Genomic DNA, 15,323 nt, shown 5'->3' with positions numbered 1-15,323 from the left:
TTTTGTATGTATGGAGGTGGTACTGATGAGGGAGGATAAGGCAAGCTGAGGGCAAAGCAGAGCTACCCCCCCCCCCCCAGGTGGGATACCTATGACATTTCCTCAGGCACTCCTGGCTGCCCAAGAACAAAGGAAAGGAGAAAACAAACGGTTAACTGATAGAGATCACAGTCATGCAGGACAGGAGTCTCCATCAGCTTACAAATATCTTAGTAAATTATAAGAAAGCAATCTTATCAATAGGCTAATCTCCAAGACCTATTGATGGGGCTTTGGGGTGATGGTGGGGGTTTGGAGCTGATGGCCAACAAAGAATTCTTGAAGATGTCTTTGGTACAAAAGTGATTTTATTAAAGCATGGGGACAGGACCCGTGGGCAGAAAGAGCTGCATTGGGGTTGTGAAGAATGACTGGTTATATACTATGGACTTGGGGGAGGTAAAGTCCAAAGGGAAGTTTCCAAAGAGATTTTCATATGCTAAAGACTCACAGATTACTGGAGGCCTAGCTGTTGTCAAGCTAAGGTTGTTTTTCCCTCTGGCAGAGCCTTCATATTAAGACAGTAGGGAGTTCGTGGACTTTAGGCTATTGATAAGATTGCCCCCCCTTATTTTTGTCATTGTCCGAAAATATTTGTAAACTGATGGAGACTCTTAATAGTTTAACCATCTGTTTTCTGTCCTTTGCTTTGTTCTTGGGTAGCCAGGAGTGCCTGAGGAATTGTCACACATATCCCACCTGGAGGTACTGGGGAGGGGGGGATGCTAGCTTGTACTCTGCCCTCAGCTTGCCTTATGCTCCCTCATCAATATGGACTCAGTTTCCTGGAGCCCCAGTAGTGATGTGGGGAACAAAGGCAAAAGGAAATGGCACATAAAACTAAATTTCCTTTTAACCTGCAGCCCATTGACAATTACTTTGAGGCCAATATGGGGTATAGCATTTCTCCAGGCACCCCCTACAGTCATAATGTTAATGCCTTGATAGAGGGAAAACAACCTTAGCTTGACAATAGCTAGGCCTGTGGTATATCAGGAGTCTTCTTTAGCATATGAAAGTCCTTCTGGAGACCTCACTTTTGCCTTTACCTCCCCAAACTCCATAGTATGTATATAGCCAGTCACTCTTCACAACCCCAGTGAGGCTCTTTCTGCTCACGGGTCCTGTTCCCGTGCTTTCATAAAATCACCTTTTTGATACCAAAGACAGCTCAAGAATTCTTTCTTGGCTGGCGGCTCCAATCCCCAGTCACTCCAAAACCCCATCAATACCATGTGCAGATCCTGAGGAAATGCCTTCATTATTGAGGAGTATATTCTGATCTTCCTCGAGGGCTGACATTCACTTGGGATGCAATTTTTTTTGACATATTTTTTAATGTTTATTTATTTTTGGGAGAGAGAAAGAGCGCAAGTGGGTGTGGGGGTGGGGCAGAGAGAGAGAGGAGGAGACACAGAATCCGAAGCAGGCTCCAGGTTCTGAGCTGTCAGCACAGAGCCCGATGCGGGGCTCAAACTCACGAACCATGAGATCATGACCTGAGCCGAAGTCGGATGCTTAACAGACTAAGCCACCCAGGTGCCCCCACCTGGGATGGAATTTAAATCTTCCATTTTGCAATAATCATCCTCGATTGGTCATTGACACCAGTCAGGACTGGGCAGCAGGGGAGGGCTGTGGGATAACAACCACCTTTACTGAACACTTACTAAGTGTGGCAAGTGTTTGGTGCTTTTTATACATTTTGTAGACCATTTCTAATCTGGTAAGGTAGGCATTTTTATCTCCATTTGTGAAATCAGAGTGAGTCATGACAAGCCAACCTGCTGTGTATGTTGAATAGCTATGCTTCATTTTTCTGACTTTGTTGGGGAATGACAGATTTCATAGAAATTAATTTCCTCAGAGTTGGAATTTTACTGTCAGCACCAGTGCACTGTTGTTTTAATCATTAAATATCTAGGCTTTAAATTATAAAAATAACACATGTTCATGATTTTAAAAAGAGACAGGTTTTAAAGTGAAAAGTAAACAAGTGACTCTTCCCTATGCTTCTGCCTGCTCCCCATATAGCTCCTGGTCTTGTGTATCCTTCTAGAAGTTTCTATGCAGTTACGTATATTTTTCCCTTAAAAATGTTTCCCATGAATGGAATAACACTGTATATGCTGTCCTTCAAATTGCTTGCTTCTTTCCTTTCTCCCTTTTTCTACCTTTCTTTCATTTCTTAAAATACATTCTTAGAAAATGTTCTGAGTGGTACACAATAGATCTACTTTATTCTCTCTCTCCCTTTTAAAAATAGCTGTACAGTATTCCATTATGTGGATATTCCATAATTTATTTAGCCAGCCTCCTACTGATGAACATTTAAGTCACTTTCAGTCGTGTGCTATTTCAAATAATATACAACCTTGGGTGTCTGTATTTTTTGTGTTTGGTGCAAATGCGTTTGTACCCTGGGTCAGATGTTTTAAATTGATGGCCAAGGTCAAATTACCTTAAAAATGGTTTGACCAGATCTGATGGATTTGTTTTTCTAAAGTGAGTTTGCCTGTTGTCTTACCCTCTTGCACATAGTATATAGAATGGTTTAAACCTTGGTTGATGGCATAAAACTCAGTAATTATGGCAATAGACCCTGGCCTAAGTGGCTGGGAGCCCATAGAGATTGGTGGGTCCTGCTGTGATAGTAAAAGGTAGAATTCAGTAGGCAGAGAGGGAAACACTAGGACTTGAGGTCCCTGGGTGGGGAAAAACACATGTTTTGGAACAATGCTGGGAGTGTCTGAACAGCAAACCCCCTCAGGCTTAAGGTTCCTCTTAAGAATGTAACAGGTCCCACTTACTCCCCCTCATGTTCCCATCAGGGCTTTGACAAAAGACCTGATTAATACTAAGTAGGAGTAAAGCCTATGACCCACAAGGAACTGTACGGCCATAGACCACCCTTCATACAATGGAGTCGAGCCAACCAAGCACCTAGAGTTATCCAGTCAGTAAGGGTAGATAGAACCTGAGAAGGAACAAGGGGGCAAGGGGGGGTGGTGGGCAACCAGAACCTTATAAAACAAGAACCCTCACCTGGAGTCCTCAGGCATTCGCTTTCGAATGTCTCCTCTCTGTAAAGAGAGCTTTCCTACTATTCTTCCTTTCTAATCTATTTCTCTAATAAACTTTTGCCTACTGCTTATTTTGTGTCCACCTCTTCATTTTTTGAAGTAGTGAGACAATGAATCCCGGATATTGAGGTAAAAAAATCCTGTAGCACTCCTGACCTGTGACTTGCAGACCTGAGGCATACTCAGTTCTGTCCATATTTGCCACTGAAGATGCCAGCCAGTGTTTCCAGATCTTAGGATTTTTTAAACAGAACGTAGAAATCTGGATTTTAATATGAACTGTTTGATTTTTGAATGTTGGCAACTAATTTACTTTTTTTTTTTTTAAAGGTAAAACAAAACAAAAACCCCCAAACTAAAGCAATGAATGTATCTGTCTGTGCCAGAGACTGACTTGGTCTGTGCCTGTTTAAAAGCAATGTCTTGGGGTACCTGGCTGGTTCAGTTGGTAGAGCATATGACTCTTGATTTCAGGGTTGTAAGTTCAAGCCCCATGTTGGGTGTAGAGCTTACATTAAAGAAAAAAACTAAAAAAAAAAAGTATACATGCAATGGCTTATTAATTTTGTGAGATAATTGATTTATCTAGAATCTCATAACTCTATTGTATAGCTTATTCAATTTCTGGTTTTTCAGTTTTTGTCCCTGATGGCTCTGTATTTAGGCAATTGTTCATGAACGCCTTTTAGTTTCATTCATGCAGTCACTGTACAGATCCTTTTCAGGGACTCTGCAGCAGTGGGCAAAAGGTTCTTGTAAGACAGGCATTGGCTTCGTTTTTCCCTCATGCCCAGGATTGCTTTCTGCAGCTGTGTTTGGCAATAGGTGGTGGTGGTGGTCCCCAGTCTTATCAGCAAGTAGCAGTTGGTTCTATCCTGGGCTTCAGGGCTCTCTGCAGCTGGTCACTTCTGGGAACTCCAGGATTATAGCTTTCCTGTGGTTTCCATGTAGGTGCTGAGATGCTGGCTTTGGGACAGGGACAAGATGGGGAATGCTGCACTTCCCCAGATGTCTTATCCTTCATTCGTCATGATTCCTTTGTACCAAGAAATTCACTGGGGAATTGTGGGTAGTGCAAATTACAATATAAAAAAAGGGACAGATCCTGCAAAAGGGATGCCTAATATGATTTCCTCTTGGGTCCCTTATGGGCACAATCAAATTCCTAGCCCTGTTTTCGAAATTGTTGTTTCCCCCTCTCCTCCCACAGAGACAGTCCCTGTGGCAGACACAGAGATGCGGAAAACAGCTCAGATCCTCTTTCTAGAAAGCACTCGTGCTGGCTCTTGGGAGCTTGATTAGCTGTCAGCCTTCAGCTGACAGTTAACACCTTCTTAGGCTGGCCCCAGACAATTCTGGGGTCCAGAAAAAGATCTTCCCATTTCTGCCTAACACGGGGCTCCTCTAACAGGCCATCTTTGCTTTAGAGCTTCCTGTTGGGCTGGCATTGCTGTCAGATCTGCATGAGGTCTAACAGCTCCTCCTCCTCCCCTTCTCCTTTCACATGTATTACTCCAACTCAACCCTTCTGACTCCTGACTCCAACCAGGCTTTGCTTTGCTGAGGTCTCACTGGCAGTCTCTTTTGTTACCAAAACCCAAGTTTGGCTGCTTGGCATTTGAAAGCCCATATTCTAGACAAGTGCTGGTTGGAAAGGAAAGGTTGCTTTATTTAGGAAGCGGGTAACCTGAGAAGATGGCAGACTAATGTCCAAAGACCATCTCCAAAGGGGGGTTTTTTAAAGGGGAAAGCTCCGGGAAGCGGTGAGAGTCCACAAGCAATGGTACAGCAGTTAATTATTCTTGATATGATCTCAAGCAGACTGGCTAGCATCAGGGAAGGCTAATTTCTAGTGTGGTCAAACTTGATCTTCTTAGAACATCTGGTTCCTTATTTCCTTAGAGTGAGTGTTCTGTTGAAATCTCTAAGAAGCTACAATTAGTCAAGCTATAAACTAGAGGGCACAGGTCAATGGGTTAAAGATAGATAGCCTTTAGGGCTGCTGAAAGCATAGTTACATTGTCTTCAGAATCTTTCCAATGCAACAACAGTTGTTCTCCCAGAGGATCTGTCCTTGCCCTAGAATCAGAGCATCAGGGCACTCTGAAGCAAGTTTCCTGAAGCTATTAATTCCTGCCAGTTTGACTTTTCTGATGGGGGGGGCATTAGTAGAAACTTGCAGGGTGGGCTTTGACTGTCTCAAGCCAGTACAATAGTGCAAGTCCTGTTCTGGAGCTCCATGTGTTTTCTTGCCTCTCCTGAGATACTCCATTTTCCTGTGAGGAACTGAACACACACACACACACACACACACACACACACACACACACACATACACACACACAGAGCTTCCAAGAACCAACAGCAATTCTTAGGGATAATGCAGTCCGAGCTACATTTAGAAAGAGGACTGTGTCCCTAGAGGTGCCAGCTTGCCCTCTGGAGATTACATGGGACATTATTATGCAAAAGCAGTTTCAGTCCTTTTGCCCTGCTTTTTGAACTGTGTGAGAGGCCCATGGTATGACATGAATAAGCCCTGTCACAAGCCTTGCCAAGGGACAGAGCAGTGTACTTCTGAGGGCTTTCTCCTTATTGGGCCAGATCAAATTCTTGAGCACAACTGTACTTCTTTTAATCTCTGCAAAGGAAATGGGGGTAGTTTAAGAATTTATTGTCCTTCCACCTCAAGCAAACCCTTGGGAATGAAGGGGATGGGTGTTTTTGTCCTTCCAGGTACATGTGCTCTACCCACTCATTTTGAATGTCAGGACATAGGAACTGTTCTTACCTTTTGATATTTCATAAAAAACCCCCAAGAATCATACACTACACATGTTCTGCACCTTGTTTTTTTTTTTAAACCTTTTGTTTTGAAGCAATTATAGACTCAAAAGTAGTACACAGTGTCTCCTTGTACACTTCCTTCAACTTCCCCCAATGATGACACCTTACAGAGGTGACATCTGTAATACAATATCAAGACCAGGACATTGACATTGATACAATACTGCTAACTAGGGCAAAGATCCTATAGTGTTCATTTTTTATGGGCACTCATTTTTGTGTGTGTCAGTGTGTGTGTCAGTGTGTGCACATGCTCCTTAACTTGTTGGTGTATTTTGGAGATCTTTGACTAGTGAGCAGTATAGATTTATTTCATTCTTGTTCCTTCTTTTATTATCTGGATGAACTGTCTTTTGTCGGTCCCCTATTGACGTCTGCTTTACTTGTTTTTGGCTTTTCTCTAATACAGCTGATGATGCAATAGTGTCTTTGTCCACATAACTAGAAGAACTTGTACTAAGCCCAGGTAAATAGTTAAGTCATAAAGCAAAGGGTATGTGCCTTTGACATTTGATAGAAATTGGCAGTTGACCTCCAGAAAAGCTTGCCCTTCTCCAGTCTCAGGGAACCTTCCAAAAGGGCAATTCGTTGTGCAAGTGTCCATTTCATCACAACCTCATGGCACATAGTTTCACCAAACATTTTAATTTTTGCCGGTCTGGGTGAAAATAAATTTTTTTTTAAATTTACATTTCTTTATTAAGATGATTGAGTATATTTTCATATGTTTACAGGTATTTGTATTTCTTGTTTCATAAACAACTTATTCATGTCCTTTGTCCACTTTTATTAGGTTGTTTACTTTGTTTTTTTATTTATTCTTATAAATTCTTTATGAAAGGAAGTTAACCATTTGACTGTGATGTGTTGCAAATATTTTTCTCAGTTTGACTTTTGAATTTATGTCTTTTTTTAAAAATTTTTTTTAACGTTTATTTATTTTTGAGACAGAGAGAGACAGAGCATGAACGGGGGAGGGGCAGAGAGAGAGGGAGACACAGAATCGGAAGCAGGCTCCAGGCTCTGAGCCATCAGCTCAGAGCCCAACGCGGGGCTCGAACTCACGGACCGCGAGATCGTGACCTGGCTGAAGTCGGACGCTTAACCGACTGAGCCACCCAGGCGCCCCTGAATTTATGTCTTTTTTAAAAAATGTTTATTTATTTTTGAGAGAGAGACAGAGAGAGAGAGAGAGACAGAGAGGGTGCAAGCAGGGGAGGGGCAGAGGCAGAGGGAAACACAGAATATAAAGCAGGCTCCCGGCTCTGAGCTGTCAGCACAGAGCCCAATGCGGGGCTCAAACCCACGAACCTTGACATCATGCTCTGAGCCAAAGTTGGACGCTTAACCGACTGAGCCACCCAGGTGCCCTAATGAATTTATGTCTTTTTAATGTCATTTAGATGTTTTAAATTTTTATGGAATCAACTCTATCTTTTCTCTGATGGCTTCTGAGTTTTATGTCGTTCTTAGAAAGGCCTTTCTTACTCTAACAGTATTAAAAATTCACTCATGTTTTCATGTAGTTATTCAGTATTTGTGTGTGTGCACGCTCGTGTGTGTATTTGGGCCATATGGGGGCGCCTGGGTGGCTCAGTCGGTTAAGCGTCTGACTTCAGCTCAGGTCATGATCTTGCAGCTTATGAGTTGGAGCCCTGCATTGGGCTCTGTGCTGTGACAGCTCAGAGCCTGAAGCCTGTTTCAAATTCTGTGTCTCCCTTACTCTCTGCCCCTTCCCTGCCCGCACTCTGTGTCTGTCTCTGTCTCTGTCTCTGTCTCTCTCTCTCTCTCTCAAAAATAAATAAACATCAGTAAAAAAATTTAAATCTTTGGGCCATATGATATTTGCTCTTGTATGAGAAATGAGATGGACGTCCAGGTTAACTTTGTGGAAAAAAGTTTTCCCCAATGGTTAGCCAGTTATCTCAGCATTGTTGGAGATATTCCCCCATGCCTTGATTTCTTTATTATTCCCATATGTTTTTGAGCCTATTTCTGGATTCTGTTTCATTCCATTGATTTGTCTATCTGCTCTCAAGTCGGGATTTTAATAGCTATTGCAGAGAGGAAAAAAGAAAGTGGAAAAAGTACCATCAAATAATTTCAAGTAGAATGGCATGGCAGTTCAGAGGAGGGAGAAGGTATTTTTAGTTCGGGTGGTCTGGAAAAGCTTTATGAAAGAGAGACATTTAAGACGGAGGTTAAATGAGCTTCTTTAGTCAAAGGAAATAAAAAAACAAAGACTTGGAGGGAGGAGGTGGTGAATATTTGTGCCGATGCCTGTTGTATCTCTGCAAAGGAGCCCATACTCCACCACTTGGGAGTTTATGCATGCATGTCTTGAATACAGTCAAGAGCATAAATAAATTTTTGTACTACTTATTTAAATCATTTTGAGGATATGTTTATTAACCATAATAGCTACAAGTTGAGCACCTACTATTTGCTAGGAATATCTGTGTCAATTCTGATTCTCACCACGATAAGCAAGATTGTTATTATTATTCTCTTTTAGCAATGAGGAAAAGCCTCACTCAGGTTAAATAACAGATCATAAATGGCTGCACTGAGATTCAAATCCATAGCCAGCAAATAAAAAACCAGTCACACCTACGAGAAACTAGAATAGAAAATATAGCTCTGCCCACATCACCTGGGATCCCTTTGCTTCTGTGCACAGCAGGTGAATTCCAGTGTGAGCTCATTCCCCAAAGCCAGCATATTATTGGAAGGTACAGGAGAGCCAGAGGGGCCTAAGAATTTGTGTCCCTTCCCTCCCTCCACAGCCCTTAACCAATGACTGATGGGGATGAGATACACATACTCTAGATCTTGTCCTCTCTCTGGGATGCTTTTGAGGTGTGACCCACAGTGCCCCCCAAGCCCTCTGTGGGAATGAGTGTAAATTACCCTCTGTGTGACTTGGCTTGATATTGCACCTTATGTAGCCCAACTTCCTCATTTACTCTAACCTTTTCCTGAAAATACTTCTTTTCTTCTTCTTTTTTTTAATGTTCATTTATTTGTTTTTGAAATGGAGAGAGGATGAGAAGGAGAGGGGCAGAGAGAGGGGGGAGACAGAGAGTCCCAAGCAGGCTGCACGCTGTCAGCACAGAGCCTGATAAACATGAGATCATGACCTGGAGATCATGACCTGAGATGAAATCAAGAGTCGGGTGCTTAACCGACTGAGCCACCCAGGCACCCCGCCCTGGAAATATTTCTTAATAAATCTTTTTCACATGTATCTTTCTCCAAGGCAGTATTGTTCCAAGAAAACTTTTAGTGATATAGAGGCGTGTGTGTGTGTGTGTGTGTGTGTGTGTGTCTTTGTGTGTGTGTGTCTTTGTGTGTGTGTGTGTGTGTGTGTGTCTGTCTGTCTGTGTATTGGGTTGCCATTTAACTTGCATTTCTTACTGGGGAGGGAGGCAAAAAGCTTGAAAGCCACTGTCCTATACCACATTAAACTGTCTCTATTTGTGTAGAATTCACTGAACTGGAAAGTTTCCTGGGTGCTCCAATCACAACTGCAGATAATTTTCCAGGTCTTACTGCCTATTTGAGTACAGTGACTTAAAATACATTGAATAAAAATGTATTAGTCATGGGTCTAGAGAACACCATCAACTTTGACACAATTGACTAGGCTGTTCTTTGGGCCATCAAGCCTGCCGAACAGCTTTCAAAGTCCAGGTTTCCCTTTGCTAAGGTTGATAAATGTGGTATAAAGGTCATGATGTTTGATTGTTAATTTTCTGCTAGCAGGAATATGAAGACCAAGTTTGCCTTGTAACAGAGCCAGACAGTATACCTGACCATAAGGTGGGATAGTCAGCCCAGAGCTCTGGCCCTAAGTCTGGCTTTGGTGGAGAGAGGTGGGGTGTACAAAATTGCTCTGCATTTACCCCCCAAGACAGTGCAGTTAAAGGAAGGGAAGATAACATATCACAATACTCACTAACAGCCAATGAGACCTAGCAAAGAGATCAGGCAAGTTTCTGCTGGTCCTATCAGTAGCGATCCCAGGGTAGACGTGGCTTCCAGAATCCACTGGAGGGAGGCCATGAGTGGAGAGAAGGAAGCACCAACTCCCAAAGTATAGCAGACATGAAATCTGGAAGGCAGTGCAAAAAAAGAGCAAGAGACCCACCTTCCCAGAAAAGCCTCAGGAGCCCTGCCATGATGGTGTCAATTGAAGACCTTTATTTGTTAGTTCATGATATAAGATTGGTTCCATATTTAGAAAAGAACTAACATGTGTTGAAAATTCAATGGAATGATTAAGAAAAAAGGAAAGAGAGCTCAGCTTATCAAGTTTTGGATGAAGATGGCCATGAGTTAAGAATTTATAGGGTCTCTGGTTATTGTCCCAGGGAAGAGCCATGCTTTCTGGTAGATGTGGCCATTCTGGTCACCGCAAAGGTGTGCTGCAGTGTGGAGGTGGGTGCTTATTAGCACCATCAAGGTCTGGTTGAAGGATCCTTCACTACCAGCCAACTCCCTTCCAGCTGATTACATATTCATTCCATTGCTTTCCGATTCTTACTCCAGGTAGGAGGTGTGTATCATAGATGATACCTTTTCTCATTACTGGGAGGTAATGTTCCCCACCGAAACCTAGTCCATTGGCTTTTGAGACTAAATCAATTTCATGTGAGTTTGAGTTGTGAGAGTCAGTATCATATTCCCCCACAAGTTTTAGAAAAGAACTAAGATGTTGACTATCCAAGTTCCAGGCTGATTGGTCTGAGAGCCACACCAGGGGTCAGGACCCTGAGAGTCCCAGCCTGAAATGTGCAGTCAGATCTCATAGGTTCCCAGACCATAGAAGAGCATCAGACCCCTGCCCAGCTGACCTGAAAACCTGGGGGCAGGCAGTACAGGCTGGTTCCTGACTGTTGGTAAGACTCTAGAATTCAGCCATAAGAGGACATTCACATGGCAGGTGGGGTGAGAGAGAGCTTTGGCTCGAGGGAGCTGAGCAGGGGTGGAATTGGAGGTGTGTTGGGCGAGGGTCAGTTTTGTCTTCAGTTTCTGTCTTGACCACTGTTTCTGGAAAATTAAGTGAGAAAGAAGCTTTTGGGCTCTGTCTCCAGGGGAAGCTGTGCTCAATTCCAGTGGTGACGACAGGCTCCCTAGCTCAGGGGTTCTATCTCTGTCTGACATTCAGGGTGGGGTGGGGTGGCTCCTATGAGAAATGGTGGGGCGGGATGTGGGGGGCTCCTTGGCTCATAGTGCACAAGTATTAAATATTTTAAGCTTTATAATATTCATACAGTACTTTCACATAAACCTCATACCGTAATTGTTGCAAAGATACACAATTTTTTCCCCAAAGCAGATTCTAATTAATCAACAGTATGCTGATTAAGCATCTGCAGGAGAAGCATTGTGCTAAACGCTGTAGGATATTAAAGATTTACAGCATGAACTTAGTCCTTGCACTCAAGGAATTTACAGTCTAACTGAGGAGCTACGACAGGTCAATGAAACATCCAGAAAACAACTGCCGAAAAAAAGAGCTAAACTAAGTGTTATTTATCTGCACCTCTTCCTACCCTTCCATTGAGTCTCCCCACAGGGAAACTCTCCCCTGCCCCAGGGGGCGGGACTCTGGAGGCTCGAGGCACATAACACAAGCCTTCCTCCTGTGCCCCACCCGCTCCTCAGTCCACCTGTCTTTGTCCCCTCCCTTCCCATAAAGCTCTGTGGGGGTGGCTGGGAGTAGGGGTTCGTATGGAGAGATCTCCAGAAAATGGACCCTGCAAAGGTGAATGGGTCGGACAAAAATAGGTCTCATGTTTTTTATCGTTTTCTGTTAAAATTGAATGAGTTTGGTTCGTTGGATGGGTCAGGCGTACCTTATTAAATTGATGAGCATCTGCGAAGTCTCACACATGCCGAAAGAAGATAAAAGGCCATCAGGAGATCAGGGTGTGGACGTCTTGGGGGCTTCTTTGGTTGCTTTTCCAGGTTCTGACACTCTGTCTTTATACCCATATTCTTAAAATAAACATTCCTCCCAGACTAGTGCTAATGCTGTGAGTGTCATCATTTGGGTGTGGTCCTTTGAACAAGGCAGGTTCAAGAGAGTGACAGAAGTATTACTGGAACCAGCTTCTGCTATTGTGCTGGCCTTTCTCAACAGGGGCTCCAGAAGAGAATCGAGGCCTGTAGCATAGTATTTGAAGGATTATTTTCTCAGTTCTCTCAAGGTTGGTATATAGCTAGTACCAGTCTAGAAGCAAAAGAGATACAAGTTAATTTATTACATACAATTGTTGCCCTAGGGCATTAGGACTTAGGTTTCTAATGGAGACCAGGGTCTCAAGCAACACCTGAGCTCCTTCCTTTTCTTGGCCTGACTCCGTTACCATAAGTGACCCATAATGACTTCTTGAATCATGATTTTTGACGATGTAGACCATAAGTAATTGGAGTTCAAAGGTGAGACCAGAGCCCTGTAGGTAGTATTATGTTGAGTTATAATGTTATTAGCTGTACTAAGGTCTAATATGAACCTAGATTAGGCAGTGAGCTTGGAAAGAGAAGACTCTTCAAACATGCTGTCTCCCTCCTTCTGTATCAGGGAGCTCTGCAAGGCAGGGTGGCTTGGAATGGCCGTACATTTGAGTAATGACTCTTCTCTGTAGTATGGAATTGGAAAACCTCCATTTCAAGAAAAAGCACACTTTAGATCTTATAAACAGTGATTTAAATAAGAAAGGTGAAGGAAGTATGTCTGCCCCATCTGATATACAAGAGATCTTCTGATTTGGCAAGGGGAGTCAAGGTATTGAGTGAGTCTGGAATGTGTCAGAATTGATGGGGTAGAGAGAGAAGGTAAGGGTGCCTTGAGCTCAACAAGATAAGCATAGGGACCTGTCGGTACAGAAGAGCACAGGAGCCACTGGCTCTCCTGTCCTCACTCTCACCATGCAGGGCTGGGTTGGGAGGATGCCTAGGAAATACTATCATGCTGGAGTTTAAATGTTCGGGAAAGCATTTTCTCTGATGCAGGCTTGGCCTGTACATTGTCTGACTTCCGGGTTTTGGAGGTTGCCAGGGGACAATACATTCCTTTGAGATTCTGGTTTCTACCTTTAATGGACCAGGCAGAGCCTCGTTTTCTTGGGCCCCTGCAGGCTGTGAGAATAACTGCATTCCTGCTTGAAACCCCCAGCTTCTCTCTTTGGCTAGAGACCCTTCCTTTCTTCCTGGCTGGATCCGGGGAGGCTGAGAAGTAGCATTCAAACTTGCCATGCTGCAACCGTAGCTTGTAGGACTGCATCTCTGTGTAAAGATTCACTTAGAGTTTCTAGTGTGGAGCTACAAAATGTATCCTTATTTTAGATCAGGTCTCTTTGCTGTATGTTCTTATGTACTTCCCTTTTGAAATACTTACACTAAGATTGTTTATTTAAACTGGTTTTCTGCTGTAGACTATGAGCAGCATGAGATCAGGAAGTGAGCCTATCTTGCTCACTGTTGTATCCCTATTACCAAGTACAACAGATTCCTCCTGGACACTTCAAAGAGGGGACTTAAAATGGAATTGAGGGGTGCCTGGGTGGCTCAGTCCACTTTGGCTCAGCTCATGATTTCACGGTTCATGAGTTCGAGCCCTGTGTTGGGCTCTGTGCTGACCACATGGGTCCTGCTTGGGGTTCTCTGTCCCCCACTTTCTGCCTCTCCCCTGCTCTCTCTCAAAATAAGTAAATAAACATTAAAAAAACAAAACAAAACAAACCAGGGAGTTGATTACATGTAATGGACAGAGGTGAGAAGCTGAATGGGCTGGAGAAATAATCAGGTATTAGTGCCAGCAGAAAGCTGCTGCTACCATGGAGACTCGAAGGACACAGGAGAGAGATGGTGTCACTAGAATCAGAAACTGAGGCTGTGCCACGGCGAGGACTGCCAAGGACCCTGATGGGAGGAGCTGTGTGGTGAGGAGCTGGGTCCATTGCAGGAAAATGATACTCAAGGTACAGAGGGATGGGAAAAATAACCTGGCTTCTCTTGCTTCCCAATGTCCAACCTGTTACTGTTGCCTTCCATGGGCCATTCTAACTGGAAGGCAATTGGAGAGGGTAAAGAGGGAACAGGATTTGCAGGAGAAGGGCAGGGAAGAGATCTGAGAGCAAATAGGCAATGACTGGCACAATATGAAGTAACAAATACTCGTTGCTTACATGAATGAATAGGCATGGGTGCCTGGGTGGCTCAGTCAGTTGAGCGTCTGACTTTGGTTCAGGTCATGATCTTGTGGTTTGTGAGTTGGAGTCCCGTATCAGGCTCTGTGCTGACAGCTCAGGGCCTGGAGCCTGCTTCAGGTTCTGTGTGTTCCTCTCTCTCTCTGCCCCACCCCTGCTTGTGCTCTGTCTCTCTCTGTCTCAAAAACAAATAAAAAAATTTTTAATAGAAAAAACGAATGAATAGGCAAAGAGACATGCATTAAGTATTGGCTGATCAATATTTAAGGGAGCCACACCCTCCCATTCACAACCTGTCAAAACTATCCCACCCCTCACTTTTCTGCCACTAGCTGCTACAGATGTCTTCTTGAGCCGCAAGTTTGGACAGTGTAAGCTAAGTGTAACTGAAGTTCAAAGGATAGACAAGAGCCCTAGTTCATTCTGAATTGCCTGAGTTAAAAAAATGTTCTTCTGCAGGGATTACCCAAAATACTAGTAAAGATGTAGGCTGTTTAACATTACCCAGTTTGAAATCCAGCCTGGTTTTCTTGAGCCTCAAATCTAGCAGCTACAGGGATAGCGTGCCTCAAAATGACACAGGTCACCATTTCTGAGGCAAAGACCTAGCCTGTCCCTCACAGGTAGGTGCGTGGTTAGGGTTTCAGGTCAATGGGGCTGAGAGGCTTTCTTCTCAGTTGGGCTCCTGTATGTACCCTTTTGGAGACATGGAAGGCTGCAATTCTACAGTGTTTCCACTAGAGGGCCACAGGGCCTCCCCTCAGAGTCCAGACTGGGTGGAGACTTGGTACCTCACCCATATTCCATGGGGGCGCTGCTATGTGGGGTCTAGAGTTAGGCACCTCATTTGTTGGAGCTGATCTGGAGTAGCAGAGCTGCCATGATTCAGAGATAGGAATTTCCTATTCAGTTTCCTCACTGTCCCTTTTGCTGGTTCATTTTACATTTAATAACAGTTGATTTAAAACATTTACAAATGAAGAAATCAAAGTAGGAAGTGTGTGTGTGTGTGTGTGTGTGTGTGTGTACACTCCTGTGCATGTTCATAAATACATGTGGCTATTTTGAATTTTTTTTAATCATTTATTTATTTTCAAGAGACAGAGACAGAGTGCCAGTGGAGGAGGAGCAGAGAGAG

The 15,323-nt window shown here is 43.6% G+C and overlaps 1 long non-coding RNA gene across 1 annotated transcript in view; it reads left to right on the top strand.

Annotated features, from left to right (window-relative positions):
* LOC124508837 (uncharacterized) overlaps nucleotides 1-15,323 on the top strand; it is a 17,922-nt gene extending 2,599 nt beyond the window's left edge. The window contains exon 3 of the long non-coding RNA XR_006961317.1: nucleotides 15,284-15,323. This is a non-coding gene — a long non-coding RNA (uncharacterized LOC124508837). The remainder of the gene's footprint in view (nucleotides 1-15,283) is intronic.

The sequence above is a fragment of the Lynx rufus genome, unplaced genomic scaffold (assembly GCF_022079265.1).
Source record: "Lynx rufus isolate CCGP_SWC_20201006 ecotype Redwood Valley unplaced genomic scaffold, mLynRuf1.p SCAF_13, whole genome shotgun sequence".
Taxonomy (NCBI): domain Eukaryota; kingdom Metazoa; phylum Chordata; class Mammalia; order Carnivora; family Felidae; genus Lynx; species Lynx rufus.
The sequence above is the reverse complement of the archived record's forward strand: the minus strand, read 5'-3'. Positions and strand labels throughout refer to the sequence as shown.